This window comes from Gordionus sp. m RMFG-2023, chromosome 5, assembly GCF_954871325.1.
Source record: "Gordionus sp. m RMFG-2023 chromosome 5, tfGorSpeb1-WG-v2, whole genome shotgun sequence".
Taxonomy (NCBI): domain Eukaryota; kingdom Metazoa; phylum Nematomorpha; class Gordioida; order Chordodea; family Parachordodidae; genus Gordionus; species Gordionus sp. m RMFG-2023.
In genome coordinates this window covers 25,635,902-25,662,157 of record NC_088779.1, presented here as the reverse complement: position 1 = coordinate 25,662,157, position 26,256 = coordinate 25,635,902, and the positions used below count along the sequence as shown (strand labels likewise).

The 26,256-nt window shown below is 28.7% G+C and overlaps 1 long non-coding RNA gene across 1 annotated transcript; it reads right to left on the bottom strand.

Moving 5' to 3' along the window:
• Window positions 1-13,255: 13,255 nt before the first annotated feature.
• On the bottom strand, window positions 13,256-13,833 carry LOC135929651 (uncharacterized). The gene is made up of 3 exons (XR_010572627.1): window positions 13,793-13,833; window positions 13,699-13,731; window positions 13,256-13,330 (listed from the first exon to the last, which is right to left on the bottom strand). It is a non-coding gene; the product is annotated as an uncharacterized LOC135929651 (long non-coding RNA).
• Between the last annotated feature and the right edge of the window lie 12,423 nt (window positions 13,834-26,256).

The following is a 26,256-nucleotide window of genomic DNA, read 5'->3' as shown; positions in this document are numbered from 1 at the left end:
TGCCGCCAAAAATTAGATTAGAGATAAAATAAACTATTAATCATATGCCATGACAGGTCACGTGTATATTCGACAATTAAGAGTAACCTGATAAGATGTTATAAAGTTATAATTTTGATTATAATAAGATTAGACATACACCCCCTAGTTAGCTTCTGGAAAATAAACAAATCTCACTTGGATTCAAGTACAGATATTTAAAATAGTATGACAAATATTTTAAGTATCTGTATTGATCAATGACATCTTATTATATGTCATTTGTGTAATAGAAACAATTAGCCTCAAAGGCAATTAAATATATGATAAATTTTAAATATATATATTATTAATTGTGTACGAAGATTAATTGTTTGTTTTGTAAAATATATATATAATGCGGTACAAAAGATAAAAAGATGTTAAAATTATAATAAAATTTGGTTTCATCACAATGGCGCAGTCGACTCAAATGGATAAATATAATATAAAGGAGTGCAGTATGGAAATTTATTTATAAAAAATGGAATTCATATTTAAAATCGCAAAAATAGAAGACAAAAAATCATTTTTATTAGCGAATATTGGATTAGAGGTTTATTCTAAATTATTTAATTTGTGTTTGCCAAAGACATTAGAGGAAATATCATATGATGACATAATTAAACTTTTAAAAAATTATTATATGAAGAAGACAAACTTCATGTTAGAAAGATATTATTTCTTTAAAATGGAACAAGAAAAAGATGAAATCATCGTAGAGTATATTAATAAATTAAAGATAAAGGCAAAGACGTGTGAATTTAAAGATATGTATAATACAGTATTGCGGGACAAATTAGTGTCAGGAATTAATAATGGAAAAATATTAATGAAATTAATTAACACGCAGGACTTGACATGGAAAAGTGCAATACAAATCGCGACCGCAATGGAGACTACAGAAATGATGTCGTATGAAAAATTATCTGCAGGGAAGGAGATAAATATTATCTCAAAAACAGTAACAAGGGAGCAGTATGACAAGTACAAACCAGTATCAAAAATTAATTGCTATTGTTGTGGATTAGGAGATCACATAAAACCTGTGCCCTAATTTGAATGCCATCTGCCATAATTGTGGGATAAAAGGACATTTACAAAAAGTATGCAGAAGGAATCGTGGGAAGAAAGAATATATTCGAACGATAGATGTTCCAGAAAATGAGCGAGAAAGTTTTGAGGATTGGGAATTTCCAGAGGAGTCTCGAGAAAAATTTGAGGTAAAATTATTAATAGATAAAATGTATATTAAATTTTTAATTGAAACAGGATCGGCAGTCTCCATTTTGAATATAGAAGACGTTTACCGTTTAAAAATACCAGTAACAAAAACGGATATTATTTTAAAATCTTATAATAATGTAATGATCAATATTAAAGGTAAATGTATATTACCCGTTAATTATATGAAATAAGTTATATATCATGAATTTATTATTGTAAACAATGGGATTAACTTGATAGGTAGAAACCTAATAAACAAATTAAAATTAATAAAAATAAATCAATGTAATATAGTTATTGAGGTATGGGAGGATAATATTGTACATAAATTTTCCTTATTATTTACTAAAAAATTAGGTTTACTAAGAGGTTTTAAGGCCAGTTTAGCGGTAAAATCCCACCCACAGTTTCAATGTATGAAAAGTAGACCGATACCATTTGCGTGGAAGGCAAAACTCGAAACGGAATTACAACGACTGGAATCCATGGGAGTTTTAGAAAGACTAAAATACTCGAATTTCGCTTCTCCGATTGTGCCCGTATTGAAGAAAGATGGATCTTTACGAATTTGCGGTGATTACAGACAAACGGTTAATGGCAAATATTTTGATAGATAAATATCCTTTACCCAGAATTAATGAATTATTAGCCACACTATGTAATGAGTGTAAATATACAGTATTAGATTTATCCGAAGCGTATTTTCAAATAGAGCTAGATGAGGAGGCAAAAAAGCTGTTAGTAATCAACACGCCTATTGGATTGTATTGTTTCACACGACTTCCGTTTGGGGTAACCTCAGCGCCAGCGATTTTTCAACAAGTAATGGATTCATTATTAAAGGGATTACCTGGAGTAGAGGTATATTTGGACGATGTAATAATTACGGGGGAATCAATTGAGAGTCATAAGAAAAATTTGATAAATGTATTAAAGACGTTAGAAATAAACGGTATGAAATTAAATCTAAAGAAATGTGATTTTTTTAAAGAAAAGATTGAATTCTTAGGTCATACCGTTAGCGAAGAGGGAATTACTACAACAAATAAGAATGTCAATGCAATTTTAGACACACCATTACCAAAAAACGTCAAAGAATTACAAGCTTTTATCGGTATAATAAATTATTATCAAAAATTTATAAACAATTTCTCGACTATTGCCGCTCCATTATATAGGCTTTTAAGGAAAGATGTGCCATGGAAATGGACAAATAATGAAACAATTGTGATTAATAAATTTAAAAAATTAATATCAGAAGCACCAATTTTAACACATTATAATCCGGAAAAACTTATAATTCTAGCTGCTGATGCGTCTTAACATGGAATAGGATCAGTTATATCTCATATCATTAACAACGAGGAAAAACCGATTGGATACGCGTCTCGAACATTAAATGCTGCCGAACGAAATTACAGTCAGATAGAGCGTGAGACTTTAGCAATTATATTTTGATTAATTAAATTTAAACAATATTTAATTGGCAGACATTTCATTATCATTACTGACCATAAACCCCTAATATCGTTAAATCCACATAAAAGAATAACAGATATGTCATCAAGATTAGTAAGATGGTCATTACTACTAGCAAATTATAATTATGAATTGCAACTTCGAGGGACGAAAAAAATAGTAATGCGGATAGGCTTTCCCAGTTTCCAATTGACAGTAAACCATCTGCTTGGGAAGAGTTAGATATTAATTTAATAGTATCGGATGCTCCACAATTTATTTCAGCGTTAGATATAAAAGCACACACAAGAAATGACCCGGTATTATCAAAGGTTTCACGTTACCTTACAACTGGATGGCCAAAGATAATAGAGGAAAATCTAAAACCGTTTTTCCAGCGCCGAAATGAACTCACGATGGAGGCAGGGTGTATATTATATGGATTAAGAACCATAATTCCAAAAAAATTACAAGTAAATATTTTGTCTTTTTTACATATGGGGCATCAGGGTTATACTAAAACAAAATTATTGGCACAAGAGAACGTTTGGTGACCGAATATTAACGAAGATATCGAATTACATGGTAAGAATTGTGAATTATGTCAAACAAATAATCCTGTCAATAAAACGATCATAGGGAAATGGCCCTCCGCAAATAAACCATGGGGAAGAATTCGTTTAGATTTTGCCGGACCAATTAACGGAGATATATATCTAGTAATAATAGATAGTTTTAGTAAATGGCCTGAAATACAAAAAATGACGACGAATAATTTTACTGAAGTAAGAAAATTGTTGTTAAGACTTTTTGCTATTTTCGGTTACCCCAATACGATTGTTACGGATAATGGCCCCCCATTTCAAAGTAGAGATTTTAGTTTATTTTGCAAACAATTATCAATTAAAAATGTATATAGTGCCCCATACCACCCTAGAACCAACGAAGAAGCGGAGCGATTAGTACAAACCTTTAAAAAAATTTTAAAAAACATAATGATTATAATAAAATACAAGATTTTTTGTTTAATTATCGAAATACGCCACAAATAACCACAAAATAATCACCAAGTTCAATTATGCTTAAATTTCAACCCATAGGACCTTTACAATTAATAAAACCAATTTATCCTCATCCATATTATACCTCAGTTACCAGGTTTTTTTAATATAAATGAAAAAATATATGCAAAAGATTTAAAAAAAGATAATTGGATACCAGGTATCCAGGTATCATCGTTAAAAGAACAGGACCAATGACGTTTTTAGTTGAAACTAAATTAGGGGTATGGAGAAGACATATTAATCAGTTAAAACATAGGTTCGACAACTCCGATTTAAAAAATAGAGAGGAGGGAAGAGAAGAAGAAACGATGCAAACTACACCACAAATGAATGAAAATGATCATACACAAAATTCGATAGCAAAAGACATTGATCCTATACACGAATTGGTGACAAAGGACATGGACCCAATACAAGACTCAATAAACAAAGACACCATCATAAATGATAAGATGAAAATCGACAGTAATGAGCAAACGGTGGTAGAGAACGAAAGTACAAGCAGCTATCCAAAACGGATAAGAAAACAATTTATACCGTTTCAAATCGAGAGCCCAAAAAAGGAGAGAATAGATGTAATAGAAACAATTAGCCTCAAAGGCAATTAAATATATGATGAATTTTAAATATATATATTATTAATGTGTACGACGATTAATTGTTTGTTTTGTAAAATATATATATACTGCGGTACAAAAGATAAAAAGATGTTAAAATTATAATAAAATTTGGTTTCATCACAATTGGTATTGATAAAATCGACAATATATTCAATAAATAAATAATAGGTTTTAATCTTGATATATTAAATCTATCAATCATATCGATCCACCCTTATTATTCTGATAAAAAGGTTTTTAAAAACGGGTAGACAACCTCCCCCTAGTTAGCTTCTGGAAAATAAACAGATCTCACTTGGATTCAAGTACAGATATACTTAGTATGATGCCCGCTATAGCGGATAGACCTAGTATCTATATAAGAGAGTGGGGTAGGAATATGTATTTAATTTTTTTTAATGGGGGATGGGGGAGAGGGGCGTCGCTAGCCTTTACAATTTCGCTGATATAAAAAATTTGGCGTCTAAAGAATTACAATTGATAAAAAAGGTTGATTAATTATATGCCTCAATTGATAATGGTTTTTAAAAACCACATAAGGTTATATAATTCTTAAAACTTACATTAACAAAAGGTCATGGAACTAATGTAACTTTCTGTTACCATTTTAGACAATGTTTTATAGAATGGACTAAGAAAAATTTTAGGCCTTACCAAATTAACAATTGTTGAAGAAGAGAATATAAATGACCAATCCAAATCATAAAACTTTATGGTAGTTAGAGCTTCCTTTTAGATGACATGATGGAAGCTAGATAAGTAATCGAGAAAATTAATGTGAGATATTAAATTTCTAAAAGATTATCTTCCATTTTTAATGATATATAAACGACTACACAGTTGGAGTTGACCATTATTGCATATTTAAAACATGCAATCATATGCACTCAGCACAGTGTCTACATGAGCGGGGGGGGTGGGTGGGGGGGGGGGGGGGTAGGAACAGTTTGCATCCTAATATCTATAAAGGGGTAGGGGGTAGGGGCTAGGTGGTAGGGGGTAGGCATTTTGGGAGGTAGGCTATAATAATCTAGAAAATTTTCCATTATATTTTTAAATTATCTATGGATAACATTTTGGTATTTTTAGGGGGGTAGATATATATTTTTGAGGGGGGTTTGCATCCAGTAAATATACTGTCATGTAGACGCTGACTCAGCAGCTGTAGTAATAATCTTAAATTACATAGCCACACAAATTATAGAAGCTGGTTAATTTACAGTCATAGCCATGACACTCACGATGTTAACTCATATCAGAATTTATAATGTAGGATAAATTGATAAAACAAAAACACTAAAAATCTTTAGAAGAAATTAAGCAAATATATTGAAGCTTTGAGTTATTTACATGGTATTGAACTGGGAGAAAAGTTTAATTTAGAATAATTTTGATTTAGAATAATTTTGAATATATTATTGAGCAATGGTGGAAAAGTTCAATTTAGAATAATTAAATATATCTTTTATTTATATAATTTAAAAAGAAAGAATTACAAGTTATTATCATACAAACAAAAAAAAATAAGTAATTTAAAATAAAAAAATATATATATTTATATATATATATTGTTGCCTTAAGATATATAATTAAACATTTAAATATAATTATTTAAATATAACTGACATTTTAATATAAGTAATAAAATAATAGCGTACAATAGAGCACATGCAACATGCACTCCCTCCAAAAAAAAATATAAAAAAATGAATATTGAAATGAAAACTGAAAGAAACTACAATTTATAGGGAATAAACGCTCGCTTGACATGCGGGAGGTAAATCTTATAATGTTACACGCGTAATAATGTTAAAATTTAATGTTACAATAATGATATCAAAATAATACCCTATACTTACATTAAGATTAACAAGGAATTATATAACAAATCATATATATATGGGGATAGTAGGAACTACAATTAGGAAGGGGAAATTATTGTCATTATTTCCTTTTTTTTGGTATATAATAAACAATTATAATTGGGAAGGTTGGAATATAACAAAAAATTACAATTGGGAAGGGGAATTTATGTCATTATTTCCTTTTTTTTGGGATATAATAAACAATTACGATTGGGAAGAGGAATTATTTTCAATATTAACAATGTAACTTATTAATCAAAATTATCACAACTAGGAAAGATATGTATGATGCGTTAATATTTGTAACCAACAATATAAAAGTAAAGATATAATGCAATTAATTCCTATTAATAATTTCTAATGTGATCAATATGAACAAAGAGAAACTTATCATCTACCTGAATTTCCCAAATGACGTTAATAATTCTCCCAATGACAATCCCCACACGCCATTCTTGATTGTAGCCCATTTTGACAAAAACAGAATTGCCAATTGTTAATTCTCTGAACTTTATTCTTTTAATTTTAGGTGGCAAATCACAGTCACTGTCCTTCAAAAAGCTCCATTTCCAACTTAGTTCCCTGCCGAATAATCTAAACGCAGGTAAATTTTTGGTTGTCGAATGAGTGGTATTGCGATAATTCAATAACACCTCTTCCAATAACCTATCATCCCAACCACCTAATTTATAAATCATATCCTTAGCTGAGCGTACCGCTCTTTCAGCCATATAATTTGAAGACGGATGGTATGCAGGAGTAAATATATGTGTTTATACCCTTTTTTAATAGAAAATTTTTAAAATCATACGACCTAAAAGCTGGTCCATTATCAGAAACCAACTCTACGGGGTAACCAAATCTAGAAAAAATATTATTTAATACCATGATAGTGGTATTAGTAGTAATATTTTTAACCTTGATAATCTCAAGCCATCGAGAGTACCCATCAATTATTACTAATCCATAATAATTCTTAATGGGTCCAAAAAAATCAATAAAAACACGATACCAGGGTCTGTTCGGATCTACCCAATGATTATTTCTAACCTTTGGTAATTTTGGAGCTTACCATACACATATTACACCTAAAAACCATTTCCTTGATGTCTCTTTTAACCCTGGGCCACCAAAAATATCTTTCCATAATATCAATCATCCTAGACAAACCTATATGTCCCTCATGAAGAACATTTAGAATCTCTTTTCTTAGCGATTGGGGAATAACAATCTGCTCTCCCTTAAAAATACAATCATTTTTAATAAACAACAACTTACCTAGCTCCATATATACTTTAATCTGTGTGAAATCTCCCACTTCAATTAAAATAAATTGTTTAACTTTGATAAGTTCTAAATCTTCCACAGTCTCTCTTCTTATCATATCTAAATTATTCAAAATTCTCTGGTCACTTAAATCATTATTAATATTAAAAAAACAAATAACAGCTTCCATAATTAACCTAGATAAACCATCAGCAATAAATTGATCTTTACCCCTCCTGTAATTAATGTCGAAATCAAACTCGGCTAAACAAAAAGCCCATTTCTGTAGCCTTGGCGACATATTGTAAAGTTTAACCGGATCTGTTCCAAACAAATTAACTAGAGGTTTATGATCCGTAAAAATTTTAAAATTCCTCCCTACTACATATTCCCTCCATTTCTTAACAGCCACAACAACCGACAATCTTTCTTTCTCAATAATCGAATATCTTTTCTCAGCACCCGTCCATGCTTTTGACATAAACTCAATAGGCCTTTCAAGACCATCCTCTTCAACATGAAATAAAACAGCACCCATACCTTTATTAGAAGCATCAGTAGAAATAAATAAGTTTTTACTTCTGTCATAATGTGCAAGAATTGGTGCATTGCACAATCTTTCTCTAATATCATCAAAACTAGTTTTTTCCTAAATTCCCCAATAAAATTTTTTACCCTTTTTAAGCAATTCATATAAATTAGATGCCAATTTAGAAAAACCTTCTATGAACCTTGAATAATAATTCATCAGACCCAACCACGAATGCAATTCTTCCTTACTCTTAGGTTCAGTCATGGTACTTATAGGATCAATCTTTTCTTTAATTGGCTGTATACCTTTGTCACTTATCAAATAACCTAAATACTTAATACTCTCTTTGCAAAATTCACTTTTTTTTATATTTCCAATCACCCCAAACTCCAACATTCTTTCAAACACTCTTTTAAATTTATAAAAATGGTCTAACTTATCCATACCAAAAATTAATAAATCATCTAAATAATAAATGACCCCCTTAATATCAGAAAATATTTCGTCCATAGTCTTCTGGAAATACGCAGTTGATACTGTAAGCCCAAAAGGCAGTCTATTAAATTGAAAAAGACCCTTGTGTGTGGAGACGGTCAAAAATTTGGAAGTTTCTTTAGATACAGGAGTCTGCAGATACGCTGATGAGAAATCTATCTTTGAAAAAAACTTTCCATTACCTACTTTAGCAATTATGTCATTAATCCTTGGAAGCGGATATTCGAACCTTTCTAATTGTGGGTTTACAGTAACTCTAAAGTCAGCACAAACTCTCAACGTATTATCTTTTTTTTTAACTAACACTAATGGAGTGGCCCATTGTGAAAATCTGACAGGCTTAATTACTCCCTGCTGTCGCCATTGTTCTATAGTGTTTTCTAATTCTTCTTCTAACTCGAAGGGCACTCTCCTGGCCTTCACAAATTTTGGCTTAAAGTCATTTTTTAATAAAATGTCTATTTCCAAATTCTTGACTTTTCCAATTCTATCATTAAAAACACAGTCAAATTTCTTAATTAGTTTGTTGATGTCACAACTCTCTTCAAAATACCCTTTTTTAGTAAATAACGATTGAATGACATCATTTTTTTTATAAAATTTCTCAGTATCTTTGAAAGGATTGTCAAAAGTTAAAAAATTCACTCTATCTCCTATCTCATTCTTTATAATAGTGTTTACATCAACGTTGAATTTGATTATGTCAAATTCTTTAATCCAGTCTTGACCACATAGAGGTGGTCCCTCCCCATCCATAGATAAAAATTTAAATATTTAATTGTATTCAAATATTTAACCTTAATATTCGAGACCTGACCAACGACTGTGATAGGAGAACTCTCATAAGAGAATAATTTTTTAGAACAATTTTCCAACTCAATTTCTTCATAATTCTCCAATTTTTAAAAATCTTTAATGGGCAAGGATGTCACCGGAGAACCCGTATCTATCAAAAAAGTAAAATTAAGATTATTAAGTTGCATATTAATCATAAAATCTTTAATAAAATTTATCTTATTCCTTGGCCTCAAATTATATGGCGTTTGTATAATTTCTTGTTTTTTGAAATTGTTGTTGTTGTTGTTATTGTTGTAGTTGTTGTTATTGTTGTAGTTGTTGTTATTGTTGTAGTTGTTGTTATTGTTGTAGTTGTTATTGTTATTGTTAGCCTTGAAAGTCTGCTTGTTCTCTTTCCAAGACGAATAGCCTTGCCAATCGGTTCTATCCTCTCTTCTCCAAGAATCTTTCGCTAAATATGTTTTATTATTATTAATTTCCAACGATTGAAATTTGACAACAATATCCTTTATAATATTAATCTATGTAGTATTTTCTTTTATCAACCTAGTTTTTAGCTTTTCATTACAACAATTCAAAATAAATTGCACCGACAAAAATTCAGGATTGAGCCCCGAGCCATACCCTTTCAGTCTATCGAAATACTCTCTGGAAGATTCAAGTCTGTCCGGTTTTGTATTGAACAACTCCAAAATACGCGTGATCTTGTTCTTTTCGACTTTCTTTTGTACTAAATCTTTCATTTGTTGATATGATAAATTATCAATGTTATCCATGATACTCACAGCCATATCTTTATCCAATGTTTCGAATAATTTATATTTTTTGTAGCTTCATCTATAAAGTTCTCCGCAAGAAATTTCAGATCCAACGTCTTTAACAATACTTTGATCTTTACATCATTCCTATCCTCCACCATATTGAATTGGGAGAAAAGTTCAATTTAGAATAATTTTGATTTAGAATAATTTTGAATATATTATTGAGCAATGGTGGAAAAGTTCAATTTAGAATAATTAAATATATCTTTTATTTATATAATTTAAAAAGAAAGAATTACAAGTTATTATCATACAAGCAAAAAAAAAAAGTAATTTAAAATAAAAATATATATATATTTTTATATATATTCTGTTGCCTTAAGATATGTAACTAAACATTTAAATATAATTATTTAAATATAACTGACATTTTAAATATAAGTAATAAAATAATAGCGTACAATAGAGCACATGCAACACATGGTAAGGATGCCAAATTAGAAATGAATTATAGCTAAAAAATAAGAGTGATATGATGAAAGCAATTAAGATCTTATATATTATTGTATTGTCAATATATATCTCAAAAAAAATTTTTTTATAAGTGCCATATCTTAGCTAATTTTAGAAATGATAAAAAAAATTATAAAATAAATATTAAACGATATATTTACCCGCTTTACTGATGCTAAAATTACGTTTCATAATATAAATTATAAGGTTAAATTATCTAATAAAATAAGTTCTCTACGACGGTTAGTCATTGTTGCATATTCATTTATAATGTGATCTATAGGAATGTTATTAATAACATTTTTTCAATGATCAATAGAGCCAACGAATTTAATCGTTCCTGACCCATTGTCAATCGAATATATGTTTTCACCCCTTTTAAAGCTGAAAACGATCTTTCACATGAACAGGAATTAAAAGGTATAGTTGGGGCAATTTTAAGGCAATTATATAAACGAGGGAATATAGCGATGGGTACAATTTTTATCAAATCTATTATCGATGTGCACTAGGTTCATGTGTTTTATTATAGGTAAAAATATAAATCTTTAATATTGCGTATTCTTCCATTGGATCAGGATATAATGTAAGATAAATGGTTTAATGATATCATTATTTAAAAATTGGGGGGAGGAGGGATGTAAAGCCCTTATAGCTATTAATATATCTGTGTTTTCTTGACAAAATCTCTTTTTTAATTCATTTATCATAATATCCAAAATTGGATAAAAGACATGACACTTATAAAAGGTTTCTGTTTGATCCAATGACATATTATTATATGTCATTGGTTTGATCAGAATAATTAGGAGAAACAATATTATCTATTTAAATAGAATCGTTTAAAATGGTAGAAGGTATATTTGTTCTTTTATTTGTTATTTTTATATTATATAAGTTGCAGAATTTATTTACTTCGGTAAATAATGAAGAAAAATAGGAATTATTTCTTAAATTTGACAAAGAAATGATAAGAGACTCGATAAGATCCGATGCTGTTGATATGTCAGAATATGATTTTTGTAAAAAATAGAAATATTGGAACACATAGATAATAATTTTTGGAATATAAACACACATAATTGTATCATATTGTAAAAGAATATATAAAATTCCATTTGCTTTCACCATATCACCATGCTTTATATTTTCTAGATAAGAAATAATTGCAGGGAAAGTGTTTTTTACTGCCTCTATTGTTCTAATATGGGATCCCCAAAGTGTAGAACTCAAGGCAACAATATTTTTCAAGAAATTTGTTATGATGGATAATAGATATTGAGAAAAAAGCATGAATAGATTCTAATACATTAAAAAACTTTCTAGACTGAGGTAAATATTTGCATGCTGAGATCAATACAAGATTGAGTTTATGTGCATAGCAGTGCACATATATAGCCATTTTGTGATTTTTGCGATATCTTTCCTGGACTCCTGAAAGATGCCCTTTCATAACACTGGCACCATCATAAGCTTGAGCAACGCAAATCGCATTTATAGAATTGTTATTTAAGGTTGATATCAATGTCTTTGTTAATGATTCTGCATCTAAGTCTACAACTTTTTCAAAAGATATAAAAGATTCCTTTGGTGTTTTTGTTTAATCAACATATCTAACACATATACTAAATTGTTCATATGAGCTAACATCACGAGTGTCATCAGCCATGACAGCAAAATAACCTGCCTCCCTTATTTCTGAAGCTATGTACTTTAAGATTATGTTTCCCGCTGCAGATAGCATTTGATTTTATGATGGAGGTGAGCAATAATGAGCATTGCCTGGTGGCTTATATGCCATTAAAAATGAATCATACTCTTTCAAACAGTTTAATATTTCACAATAATTACCTTGATCATTGCTTGTCTTACTTTCATGATGTCCTCTAAGGGGAAGTTCTAACTTACCACATAGTATTATAATTTTGAATAATCGTTTCAAATATTCTCTTCTTTCCATTATTGCTGATTTAGTTAGAGCTACAAATTTTTCTTTAATGGTCCCGTCTATTAAAGATTGTTTAAAATGGTTCCAGAGAATCACATTCGTTGCATGACCATTTGTTGCTTCGTGTGTTAAGAATTCTTTTACCTTACGAAATTTTTGCTAACCTATATCAAAGAGATAACCTTTTTGAGGTTGTGTGGGAAAATTACGACAAGGAAAACAAAAAATAGCATTTCTGGTAATGCTATATTCTATCCAAGGAAAGGATTTGTACCACTGAGGTTGAAAACATCTTCTATCTTTCCCCAATCCAGTATAAGGATATGCACCTAATATTGGTTGCATAGGTCCAGTTGTTTTAGTACCCAGATCAAGCTCTTCTAAAAAAGTAAAAATATTAATCTGAATTAAAATCATTGCTTTTAAATTATGACAAATATATATTTGAAGAAAAATATTGTTAAAATAAAAATAATACTTGTATAAGTTCTTCTAAAAAAGTGACAAATATTAATATATAAATTAAAATAATAATTTTTTTATGAAAATTATGGCAAATATTATAAATTTGAAGAAAAATATTGTTATAATGAAAAAAATACTTGTATGGTTGTCACTTTTAGATTGAGCCATGCGTATAGCTTTTATTATTTTATAAATATATCTTATATTAAATTTAAATTAATTTACCTATTTTTTTCTTTTCTACTGTCCCTACATTAGTCCTCTCATCAATAAGCCTTCTTTCTTCATTAACCAAACAATCTAAATAAGATTAATTTTAAAATGTATTTCATCAAAAGTAATTTGTTCCAATACAACTCATACCTTTACATGGATTACTGCTATCAGATTCCATGCCTATATAAAATTTTATATTTAATTATATTAAAAAACATCATGAGATATCTATACATTGGATCTCAGATATATTACCAGATTGACCCACAGGTTTAACTTCTATTATATAAAAAAATAATATTAAATATAAATTAATTTACCTATTTTTTTCTTTTCTATTGTCCCTACATTGTCCTCTCATCAATAAGCCTTCTTTCTTCATTAACCAAACAATCTTAATAAGATTAATTTTAAAATGTATTTCATCAAAGTAATTTGTTCCAATCTCATACCTTTATATGGATTACTGCTATCAGATTCCATGCCTATATAAAATTTTATATTTAATTATATTTAAAAAATTAATACATCCTGAGATATTTATACATTGGATCTCACATATATTACCAGATTGACCCACAGGTTTAACTTCTATTATATAAATAAAATATTTTATATTAAATATAAATTAATTTACCCATTTTTTCTTTTCTACTGTCCCTACATTAGTCCTCTCATCAATAAGCCTTCTTTCTTTATTAACCAAACAATCTAAATAAGATTAATTTTAAAATGTATTTCATCATATAATTTGTTCTAATACAACTCATACCTTTATATGGATTACTGCTATCAGATATATAAAATTTGATATTTAATTATATTTAAAAAATTAATACATCCTGAGATATCTATACATTGGATCTCATATATATCTACAGATTGACCCACAGGTTTATCTTTTATTATTTTATAAATAAAATATCTTAGATTATATATTCATTAATTACCTGTCTTTCTTTTTTTTGGTTTTCACAATTTATATCTTTTAGAACCACAATTAATCGTCTTTCATTATCTAAGGTATAGTTTGAAATTAAAAAACTGTATTAAATTACTCACCACATGTTTTGTTTTTTAAAAAATTTTGATAGATGAATTTTTCACATGCATTTTAAGGGATAAATAGTGATTTTGAACTCGATAATTAAAAATTAAATTATAATTATCAATTAATAAATGATTATATTTATTTAATTAGGGTTTTAAAATAATTAAAATAATAAAAATCAATTAAACTTCAATTTTTAATGCTAAATTGATGTTTAAACATTATGCATGGTATTGATATTCCATTTTTAATACAGTTGATTGCAAACTAACATAGTAAAGATATAATTTATACGTATTAATCTAATCTAATAATTAAAATAGTAATTATTTAATAGACATTATGGTTCTACAGAGCCTTGAAGGACATAATGGATCTAAACTTAAATTTGAAGCAGTTCCTAAGGCTAAATAAAAACAAAAAATCTATAAAAAAATTACTAAAAATTAAATCGAACTACCTAAACCTCTCATAATTTTTTTTTCTGTATTTTTCAGGTTATTTGATTTCTTCATCTCTCAATTTTACCTCTTGATTTTGTCTTTCACCTTTTCTGTGAATTACTTACTTCACTGACTTCAGCTTTTATTTATCTTATTGACTATGTACAAATTTAAATCAGTCCGTCCCATATTTTTAATTACATATACGTTGTACTTCTATGCATTCCCATTATATGAGTTAAGATATTAATGACATTTTTGAGGAATAGTTTGTGATTTGCGTTTCCTATGTGGGCTAAAATTTTTCTTTGGCTCTTTTTAACTTAGTTTTTGGGTATGTTTTTGTAATCTTTCCATAGTTTTTGAGTTTGTAATGTTTCTGGGGTAGAGGGTATCCTCTTTTGTTTATGAGACATTTATTTGTTTATAGTCATCTGTTTCTTTTATTTTATTTTATTTATCTATTTTCTCTTCCCTAGTTTCTTTGGTCTTCTAACATGTCCGCCCCCTCCATAGACTAATATAGAAATAGTGGATGTGTCCTCAGTCTAGAAATTACCGATTTCTCTCTTATCTTTCATACTTTTTGTATACATTTAAAAGTTTCCACTCGCCTTTGTATTCTAATTTCTCTTCTTCTTTGCAACTACTTCCATTATTAAGTATATTTCTTAAATACATTGTGACTACATTTACCCTGTTTCTATCTATAAGTTTTTGAAGTGATTACTTGTTTTTCTTGGGAAAAATAAGGAAAAAAAAAACTTTTTTTCTTTTATTATCGCTAGTTAACTAGATCTAACGTCTTTAACTTTTTCAAAACATTACATCTAAATTGAAGTCTACATAAAATACATTGGTCGTTGCCAGTGTTTCTTCTTGTTTTTATTTTTATGATCTTTATTTATTTAGGAGTGGCAAGAGTTTAGCCTTGTTTTACTCCTTTTTACCTTGGAGGTAGGGGATTTTCTTCGTCATTGATTTCGAAGCACAACATGTATTAGTGGTTTTCTGGATCTGGAAGATGTTGGAGTCTTCCCTTTTCTGACAAAGCTGCATGGTTAACATTATCAATAGCTCTGTTATAATTTACAAATGTAAAGCAGAAGGGGGTTTGTACTTAGTTTTTCTGCATGATTATTTTTCTAAATTAATTTTTGGCTCCAGTATTTTCTTTTCTTGGCCTGTATATACTTATGTATTTTTTTTTTTTGGGGGGGGGGGAGTTTTCGGTGTGGGTGATATGCTTGTGGTTTTTGAGTGAACCAAAAAATTTTTTTCCATGCTATAGGATGTGATGGCTATAGCTCAATAACCCTTTAATTTCTGTGGTCTTAGTTTTTTTGGGTAGTTACTTAGGTAGGATTTGATCCTTCCCACTGCAGTAGTTCCGCTCTCCCATATTTTATTCAATGAGGGCAAATAGGTAGCGATATTGTTATAGGTGCTATTTTTTGGTTTTTCTGCTGTGATATTATCTAGCCCCAGAGCTTTGCTTTTTCTTAGTGTTTTTTTCTTAGTCTTTGTCCACTTGTTATTTCATTTATGGAGAAACCAGTCGACAGGGGGGTGGCGAGGTTTGTAAATATGTTTTGTTGGTATAGTCTTTCCGTGAGTGATAGACTATCATATAACAATCATGCCATAATGCCTTTTGTTAATCCTGGCCAACAATTACTTTTCCATTTCCTAAAACTTACGGAGCTGGTTCCTATTTCTGCGTCATAGTTTCCTTTCTCTCATATCTTTATCATTATCAAAGACCTTTTTCGCTATATAATCTATCTATCACTCCATAGAGTATTTTGTTTCTCTGGAAAAAGAAAAAAAACCGTTTGTTGTGTGGTGTTCGTTGCTGGATAGTCATAAACCTATTACTGACTAGTTTTTGCCTATTCACAGGAATCTTCACCTATTTAAACAATTTGCGGTAAACCCATTTAGCTTTTCCTTATTTTCATGAATAAATTCTATTCTCAATTGATATGAACACATTCTCAATTATTGTTAGTAACTATCAAGGCTTACATTAGATGTTAAACTTAAAATTAGCCACCACCCACCCTTAAAGTAATTAAATTATTTTGGCAGTTCATGGGTATAGGCTTTTGTTTTGCCCATTTCTTTTTGTTTATTAGCCTATAGACGTTTAAGCAACAGTTCTCGGACTGTTGCGCGTACAAGTACGTGCGGCTTGCCCACAAACGTGTGAAGGGCTTCTCATTTTTTCTCCCCTTAATTAACTATCCAGTTTGATGGATTTTTGAGGAAAACCTAGCGTAGATCTGTTGTATCCACAACCAGAGGGCGAACGCTTTTATCACGTATCACGTAATATTTATATTATTCATCATCTCTTTAAAATATATTTTATGATGTCCTTATCAATATTTTATAGATTTCTGTAAAATATATAATTCGCTATATTGGTAAAAATACTTTTTGTCATATGATAAGTGATAATTAGATATACTGTTAATCTACGACATATAATATTCCACTGTTTGTATTGTGCTTTAATTTTTTTATTTAATTTATGATTGAATTATATCAATAGTTTTATAATTATATTTTACTTTTATTAAAATAAATATATTAAAATTACTCACTTTATAAAAAATTATATTTGATATATTATATTATTTAGTAATTTTATGGATATATTATTAATAATTATAATACATTTCATTTTTGTCTTAAGACTTATCTTTGGCTTATATTATATTTCTTAAAAAGCATTTTTGGTTCATTTTTTTTATTTATAAATTCTTTTTTCCAAAAATGTATAAATTATGATGAATAGTTTTATAAAAAAATATCAACTTTTACATTCTTTCTTTAAAATTATTGTTTAAGATATATGCATACATTTTTGGGGGTCAGAAATTAAGGAGGGGGGGGGCTAAGAGGGATATTTTTTATTAGCTTAAAATGATATTCACAAAAGTGATAAATTTCTGAAAAGGGGGGATTTCCCCTTGGCCCCCCCCCCCCCTTGGCTACGCCTGTGTTAAATATGGATCAAAAAAATTAATGTCCAGTCTACAGCTTTGCCTTAGAGAAAATGAAACAAACATAGCAGAAGTTAATATATTTTTGACAACTCACATATTTTTACCTCTATCAGTATATTTTATATCTATAATCATATAGATTAATATTTAATATATTTGATAACTCAATTTTACATTTACTTGTATATTTTATATCTATATTATAGACTTAACAATGATAATTTTTATTCTTGACAACTCTATTAATGTATTTTTTATGCATCCATACCATAATAATCTTAAAAAATATTGTTTCATTTTTTGCAAATTAATTTCATTATATTAATCCTCTATAACTGAATAAATTATTGATTGCTAACGAAATATAGGGAAATGAAAAGTGTTTTAATTTTTGTTAGTTATTAATTTAATTTAATAACTTAATCTTAATATCCCTATTGGGTTTTTTTTATATATTAAATTTCCCAAATTTATTTTTCTTAAAATAATGTGTTAAAAATATTCAGATGAAATTTTAATCTTTGTATACCTAATATTAAAAATATATATTAAGAATATAAAACAATCCTAAATTAAAATTATGAAGTATGAAAAGGTAATGAACATTTTACTCATCTTATACTTTGATTTCTAAAAAGGCGTGTGGTGTGGGAACACTTGTTTATAAAATATTAAAATGTTCATCTTTATTATCTTCTATACGCTATATATATATTATTTATAAATATAAATTAGAATATATATAATTAAAACGAAAAACGAAAGCTATCAAAAGTTAAATTATAAAAGATTGAATTGTAAAAAGTTAAATTGTGCAAGGTTAATATGTAAAAGGTTAAATTGTAAGTCGAAAGGCAAAAATATAATAAAAGTACAAATTTGAATATTTATTATATAACATTCTCCTTCTTCTAAAAAGCCTTTTCATAATATCTTCTAAGCTGTCATAGAAAGTTTGATGTTTAAATGGTTCATCGTTATGGTTGTTAAGTTGTAGCATGTCATTGCGATCGTCGGCTTGTCCCAATCGTCGGTTTATTTAAATTGAGTTTGCACGTTGGTTTGTTTAAATCGTAAGTTTATTATCCTTATCGAAAGTTGTCTTCATAAATCATGATGTAGCTTGCTTGTAGTACTCAGTCATTATTATTATCAATTTTCAAAATTGTTATAATCAGTCAGTCGTGAATAATTAGGAATAATAATTAATCAAATTGGTTATGAGAAGAAGTGAATAATCGGAATAATATATGGATTTGGAATAATATATGAATTTATAATATATAGAATATGGAATATATAGAATATGTATCAAATTGAATAAATAGAATAATCGTTGCGTTTTAGTGTTAAATAATTTTTATTTATATATTAATGTTTTTAATCCATGAGGTTAAAATATGCAAATAAAGATTATGCACATTTCCCTCTCTTTAAAAAATTTTTTGAGTTTAACACCCTTGTTTTTTAATTTAAAAAGTGTTTTAAAATAATAATTCTTCATAAGATTGCTTATAGTAAAAAATAATTTATTAAGCTTCAATTTTTAGAAAATAATCTCATCACATCTTTAAATATTTTTCTAAAATGAAGTTTAGTTTTTACAACTTCTCTTTATAGTACTTATATTTGTCCTCAAAACTTTAAGTTTCAAAAATCTTTTATCACATTTAGTATTACTTATAAGAGTTTTTTGAATTTTATAATTTTAATTTTTGTTGTATCATTAACTTCTTTAATCACAAATACTTCTTTAAATTTAATCAAATGATTTATATCTTTTAATTTATATGTTTCAATTACATTTTGATATAGACTTGAAATTATAGTTTTATTTTCCTTTTCAACATTGGCATCCTTAATTTCTTCATTAATAATTTCTACTAAAGTTATCTCAAAATTTTTAGTAGTGATTCTCAAATTATCTCTATTTTCACACGAAAATGCCCATTTTATTAACATCAATTTGATTTAAAAAATTTTTATTTTTTTATTTTATTTTGTCTTGATATGGGATAATTTTCTGAACTACTATGAGGAATGTTATCTTTTATTTCCATAATTTAGTACAAGTTTTATTTTTAGAGTATAAATTTTCATTTTCATAATTTTTATTATGAATGTGTTGTGTTCATCATAATAATTTTTATTACGAATATTTTCTTTATCATAGAATTTACAGTTATGCCCTCTATAGTTGTTAGTATTATAATTGTTATTGTCTCTACAATTACGATTTTCATAATATCTAGAATTATAATCATTATTATAATTTCTATTTCTATTACAATTATTTTTTTATTTTTTTTAATTTCGGAAATAACTTATTTATGTATTTATCACTTTAATAATATATTTTTATTTAAAAATATAAAAATTTTTTTTAATACATTGAACGTTAAAAGTAAAACATATATACGTAATTTAAAAAAATATATATATTAAAAATGTCATGTAAACTATTTATATAAAATCTATATAAAATACTGTATAATAAAAAAAATAAATAATTAGTATAGTAAATTGTATGTTGGGTGGGAGGAGGTCAAGAAAGAGAGCCATGGATGGCAATGCAGTTAGATCTGCATATATCAATAGATATGCGCTGTCTGAGATAGAAGCCTTCCAGTTGGTCACCAGTGATGGCGCGGATTTTTTTACCGAGGGATTTGAAGAAGGTTAGGGCATGATTGCCAAAAGAACCTGTTGTGTCGGATACGATTGGTATGAGATTGCAATTGGTTAGGGAAATGTATTTATTAATTTTCGAGTTTTCAGCTCGCATGAATGAGTTCTTATTAAAGGAGGGAGCAAATCGGTCGATGCAGGTATAGTCCCATGCTAATGGAATTCCATTACTCCATGGTATTAATGTCAGCCCATCTGGACGTATATTATTCTCGGTTGAGAGGCCACAGGGTTCGAGGGTTGCTGGAATTTGAGCTGAGCGTAGAGCACGGAGAATGGGGCCGTTAACTGCACTGTGTCGAGAATGTCTACCTTTAGAGAATCGACAATGAAGAGGATGATGTCCAAAACAATCAACGGGTTGGGAACATAATGTACATGTGGAGTTGGCCAGTATATTACAACCAAGACGGAGACCTATTGCTATGCGTAATTCTTCGTTTGTTAAGAGAAGTCCTAAGTTTGAGCTGGGCAAAGCTTCTAACCATTCATAGCCCGATAGGGAAGGCAAAAGTTGTGGAACTTGCAGTTGTGGGAAAGAGAGATGATCAACTGTTAAGGATTCATCAACTGTAATGGGAAATAATAAATGTGAAAGGATTGATGGGGATCCCTTAGAAGCAGCACTCGATATTAGATATTCAACGGAGTGGCGTATTAAGGGAAGATCCCAGTCATGTTGCTTTCGTGATGTGGGGATTGGAGCGGAGAAGGAATTCTCTTTCCAGATTGCTAGGGCGTGGGGAAGTGGGGGTCTGTGGGGTTATTGTTAAGTGATAGCATAATTAAGCGGGAGCTTGATTCTGAGGCTAAAAAGGCAGCAAGGCTGAGTGACGCGGGTGATCTTAAGCCAAGACCCCCAAATTTCGAGGGTAAGGAGGCCTGCATCCAAGAATTAGGGCTGAATTTTATATTAAGGATGCCTTCTAAAGAGTCTTTGATTGTTGATTCTATTTGGGTGAGAATTTCCGGGTATAAGAAAAGTGGGGCAGAGCGGAAGGCGTGTTGGATTTTTGGGATAAAGAAAAAGTCTTTGAGAAGGAAGAAAGCTTGATGGGATGAAAGGACTTGAAGGATTTTATGTAAAAGGTGGAAATTACGGAGAAATTTTGTTTTGAAATATTCGATTGCTTTATTGCCGCCTATTGGAGATCCAAGATGTGTGAACCCGGATAAATTAATGGGTGTGAAGTTATGAGGAACGATAAAGGTTTCATCTGGTGAATAAAATTCGCATTTGTTGTTATTAAGAGACAACCCTGTAATATTGGTTAGATTATTTATAATAGGCGCTATTTTTAGGAGTTCTTTATGTGGACCAGCAAGGGTTCCATCATCCAAATACCAAACATTGAGGGTCTTGTCTCACGATTTATCGATTCAATGATCGACTGGATACCTAAGCAAAAAAGGGCGGGTCCAAGGGGATCACCCTGTTGAATGCCTTGCCTTGATTCAATTATTGTATTGTTGAATTTAAGGTAGGATGAATTGTTATAAGAGGCAAAAAGATATGGAGAATATTCTGGAAAAGCGCCGCAGAAAATGGGGAGAAAATGTTCTCGTTTTCGAGAGTTAAAGGCGTTTTTAAAATCCACTTTTAGTATGCAGTTTTTAGTGGAGTGAAGTTGGATACGTGTGGCATGGGAGGCCGCTTCACAACCGGAAGGTATGTTGAAGCCTAGCTAATGGGGAACTAATCGCTCGGTGAGCTTGTTTTTAATGCGGGTACATATAATTTTGGATATAATTCGACGGAAAATAGAGCCGATGGCGATTGGGCGTATGCCGCCATCTTTTTTGTTTAAGGCTATTAAGCGTACACCGTGAATAAGAAATTGTACTGTAGAAGGTATGTTGTCGTTTAAAATATGATTAAGTAGAGTTGTTATGTTGTGTATAAGTTCAATCAACGTCTACATGAGCGAGAGGGGTAGGAACAGTTTGCATCCTATTTTTTTAAGGGGGTAGGGGGTAAGCTGCTCTAATGGGGGTAGAATAAATATTTTGGGGGTTATCTATTAAATTTTGAGATGAAATAGGACAAAATTTATTGCTGTAAAAATTAATACTTTTATTATAGTATTATTATAATACAATTCATCGACTAAATCTATATATTGCAAACAATCATACACATTGTTTTCCAAATAAACTATCCTTTTAAATGTAATTTAAAAGGTTTAGATATTTCAGCAAGCTCATAATGCCATAATAATTAATTCATTGTAAATAATGGAGGTTTTAATTGAATTTATTATCTAAAAAATAAATTCTTTATATTCACAAAATATCGATAGTTGGTAGTAGAGATAAATTAATTTAAGTTATCCATTATAAATTCTTTGAAAAGAGTATCAAGGGGGTTTGCATCCAGTGAAAATCCTGTCATGTACACGCTGAGTTCAATGTTGGTGGTTGTTGATTTGGTAAGGTCCTGAAGGTATATAGCTCTAAAACGTCAAGTCCTCCTGAGGAGTCTTTTCTGAAAGAGACTATTGCCTTAGTAACTTCTATGACAGTTAAAGGAGGAGTAGGAATGGATAGAGGTGGTGGTGGTAATTCATTAAAATCTTGGGGATGTATAGATTGTAATAAGAGTATTGTGTCCAAATTGTCAGGGGATATGGTGTCTTCGGACACTGCTAAATTTAAAGCTGCTTTAATATTACATGCGTTAATTTTACGGCTGATAAGTTTAGCCTTTAAATTTGGGATGTTATGATTATAGTTAGGTCTTGAAGAGCAAGAGTCTGCTGTTAGGGATTGGGTTGTTTAATTGACACTTAATTTGTTTTGTTAAGATCAATTTTGTTGATGGAGCCTTCAAGTGGGTAAAACAAAAGTCAAAGAGTTTTTTCCAGTTGTCAGTATTGGTGATATTATTATTGAGTGATTGAATAGTCATATTAAGTTTATTGGCTGTGAGTGTTCTAACTCCTCGAGGAATCCTAGATATCGTCAAGGGTAGTGTGTTATATAAATGATCATTTATCCATACTGGGATTGGAGAATTATTGGTAGAGCATTCCAGAGGTTGGGAGGGTGCATCAAAAACAAGTTGAATATCATTATTTAAAGCAAGGTAGCTGTATGAAGGGAGGTCTATTTGGGCTATTGGTAGTGAGACACCTGAGAGAGGACATCTATTTTTCCGAAGGCCATGGGTAGCTATTTTCCCATTTTTGGTAACAGAAATGATTTTAGAACAGACATAACATGTTGTGTATTTAAACATATTTTGTATTTATCTGAAATGCCTTTATATTAATATAAGGATGAAATTGTGGTATTATTAATTATTAGATATTAATGTTGATTATTAAGTATTTTCTTGACAGCATCTTATTTTATTTCATATTCATTTATATATCATATCTTTTAACATAATTTTGTCTAGTTGTTTTTAAAATACTCATTAAGTTTATAATCATTATAATTACTTTTGTTATATGATTTCTATTATTATTATTATAACCTATATCATTAGTATTATAACTTTTTTTAGACTGAATTTAGTCAGATTTTTATAATGATCATGGAATTGAACTAAAAATGGTCTATCATTATAATATTTTTAATTATATCTAAGAATTAATCTTTAGGTAATTCAGTTATTTCCCACATTTAGTAATTATTCCAGAAATCAAAAATACGAAAAATATCAATAGGTAGTTCCTTAATATGATAATTATATACAATAGTTATTGTAAATGTCTCCTCAAAATACCTTTCTTTGTCTTAATTTGGAACATAATGCCACTTTCTTTATGTGTGATCATGCTTTTGCACCATTTATCATCACCTTGTACTTTATACCAAACAAAATCTCCTACGTTAAAGGTTCTATTTCGTGGTAAGGTAACGTTTATTTTATTCTCTTTCTCCTCCAACTGTTTTAATAAGTCCCATTTAATTCTAATATCTCGATTAAACATTCTCTGAGATGGTGTAACTCCTGTAGTATCATTACCCGTATTTCTGTAATTAAATAAAATCTTGCCAAGTGCGATATCTAGGTCAATTTCAATATTCCTTTTCATATGTGTTTTGAACGTAAAAAATGTTCATCTTTTATACACTATTTATATTATTTATAATATAAATTAGAATACATATAATCAAAACGAAAAACAAAAATTATAAAAAGTTAAATTATAAAAATTGAATTGTAAAAAGTGTTAAGGTTGGCAGGGAGAAGAACAAAATTAAGAAAGTGATTTTAAAACTTTTATTAAATAAATATATTTTAAAAATATTTAACTCAAAAAATATAATAAATTTATTCTTTATAATATATAAAAAAAATCTATTAAATAATTTAAATGAAACTATTAAATGAAGTTAATATAAATTGTGTTAATTAAATGAATGCTACATATAAAAATTTACGCTATATAACAACCAGTAAAATAAAATAATTATCCTTGTTTAACATCCCTCTAAAGGAACCCCGCCTAGGTTCTCTTTAGACGTAAATCTTTCGTGTTCAAGGAGTTTCCCATCTATTTTGATCATAAAATCTGTCATAGTTTCGTCTTAAAAAATGATAGTTATTTTGGTTGTAAAATCTTTGGTTGCCATAATATGGTCAAATCTGCCATGGTTGTCTAAACTGATGTTTGTAATTATTATCATAAAGTCTGTTGTTCTCAATATATGGCATCATCTGGGTATTGTCATATCTAGTATTAGTTGGTTTTTGTTCGTAAACTTTCTTATCTTGTCTTACTTCCTCCAAATCTTTGAAAAACGGTTTAGTATATGATTTGACTTTGTCATCCTGTAAATTATTATCAATGTTTGTTATTAAATATATATGCGAAGATTTTGAATGATTTTAGAATATAGGTATTATTGAATAACGTCGTAATAAAATAAGAATCGTCGAGTAATCAAAATATAACGAATATCGAATTTAATTAAGAATAATTGTAGCAGAATAAATTTATCAAATATTGAATAATCGAAATAAAAGGAATAATTGGTCGCGTTTTATTTTTATTTTATATTATATATATTGCGTTTTAGATAATAGCGTTTTACGTTTCTCTATTTCGCGTTTTATAAATAGATTTCATAATGTATTATTTTTTTTTAATAAAGCGTTTTAAAAAAATTATTTTTTATATTATATGTATTTTTTAATAAAAGATAATATGTACGTCTGTTCATCCATCTCACTCTTCAGAGATTTAAACTTTGTGCCCTTATTTTTTTAAAGCAAATAATAACTCAAAATTACTGTTTTCTTTTATCTTCAATAAAAATAATGTTTTAAAGTAGTCATTATTACTTACATATGTTTTGTCCTTTAAACATAATTTAGATTTTATTGTTTTTAGAATTTTAAATTTGGAAAATTCGTCCACTTTATCATTAATTGTATAAGGCAAATGTTTATTTGTATTGTCTATTCTCTTGATTTTTTTATGTTTGTAAGTGTCGAGCTTTAATGATTTGGATTCTATTTTTTTTAAAATTTGTGTATGGGAATTTCATCTATCTCATTTTCACTAATTTTTTCAATACCAAGATTTATATCATTATTTTTACAGTCATAATACTATTTTAAAATTTCAACATGTGATCTTATGGGTTTATTTATATTTTCATCATTTTTATCTTTAGATATTAAAATTATTTCAAATGATAATATGTAAACAAAAATTTCCTTTAATTTATAAGTATTGATTATATATTTATCAATATTTTTATTTATAAGATTTATTTAATAATTTTTATAAAATAATTTTAGCCTTTTCAGCAAAACATCTGGAGATTCAAACTTCTCATCTGTCGATATGGCCCTAA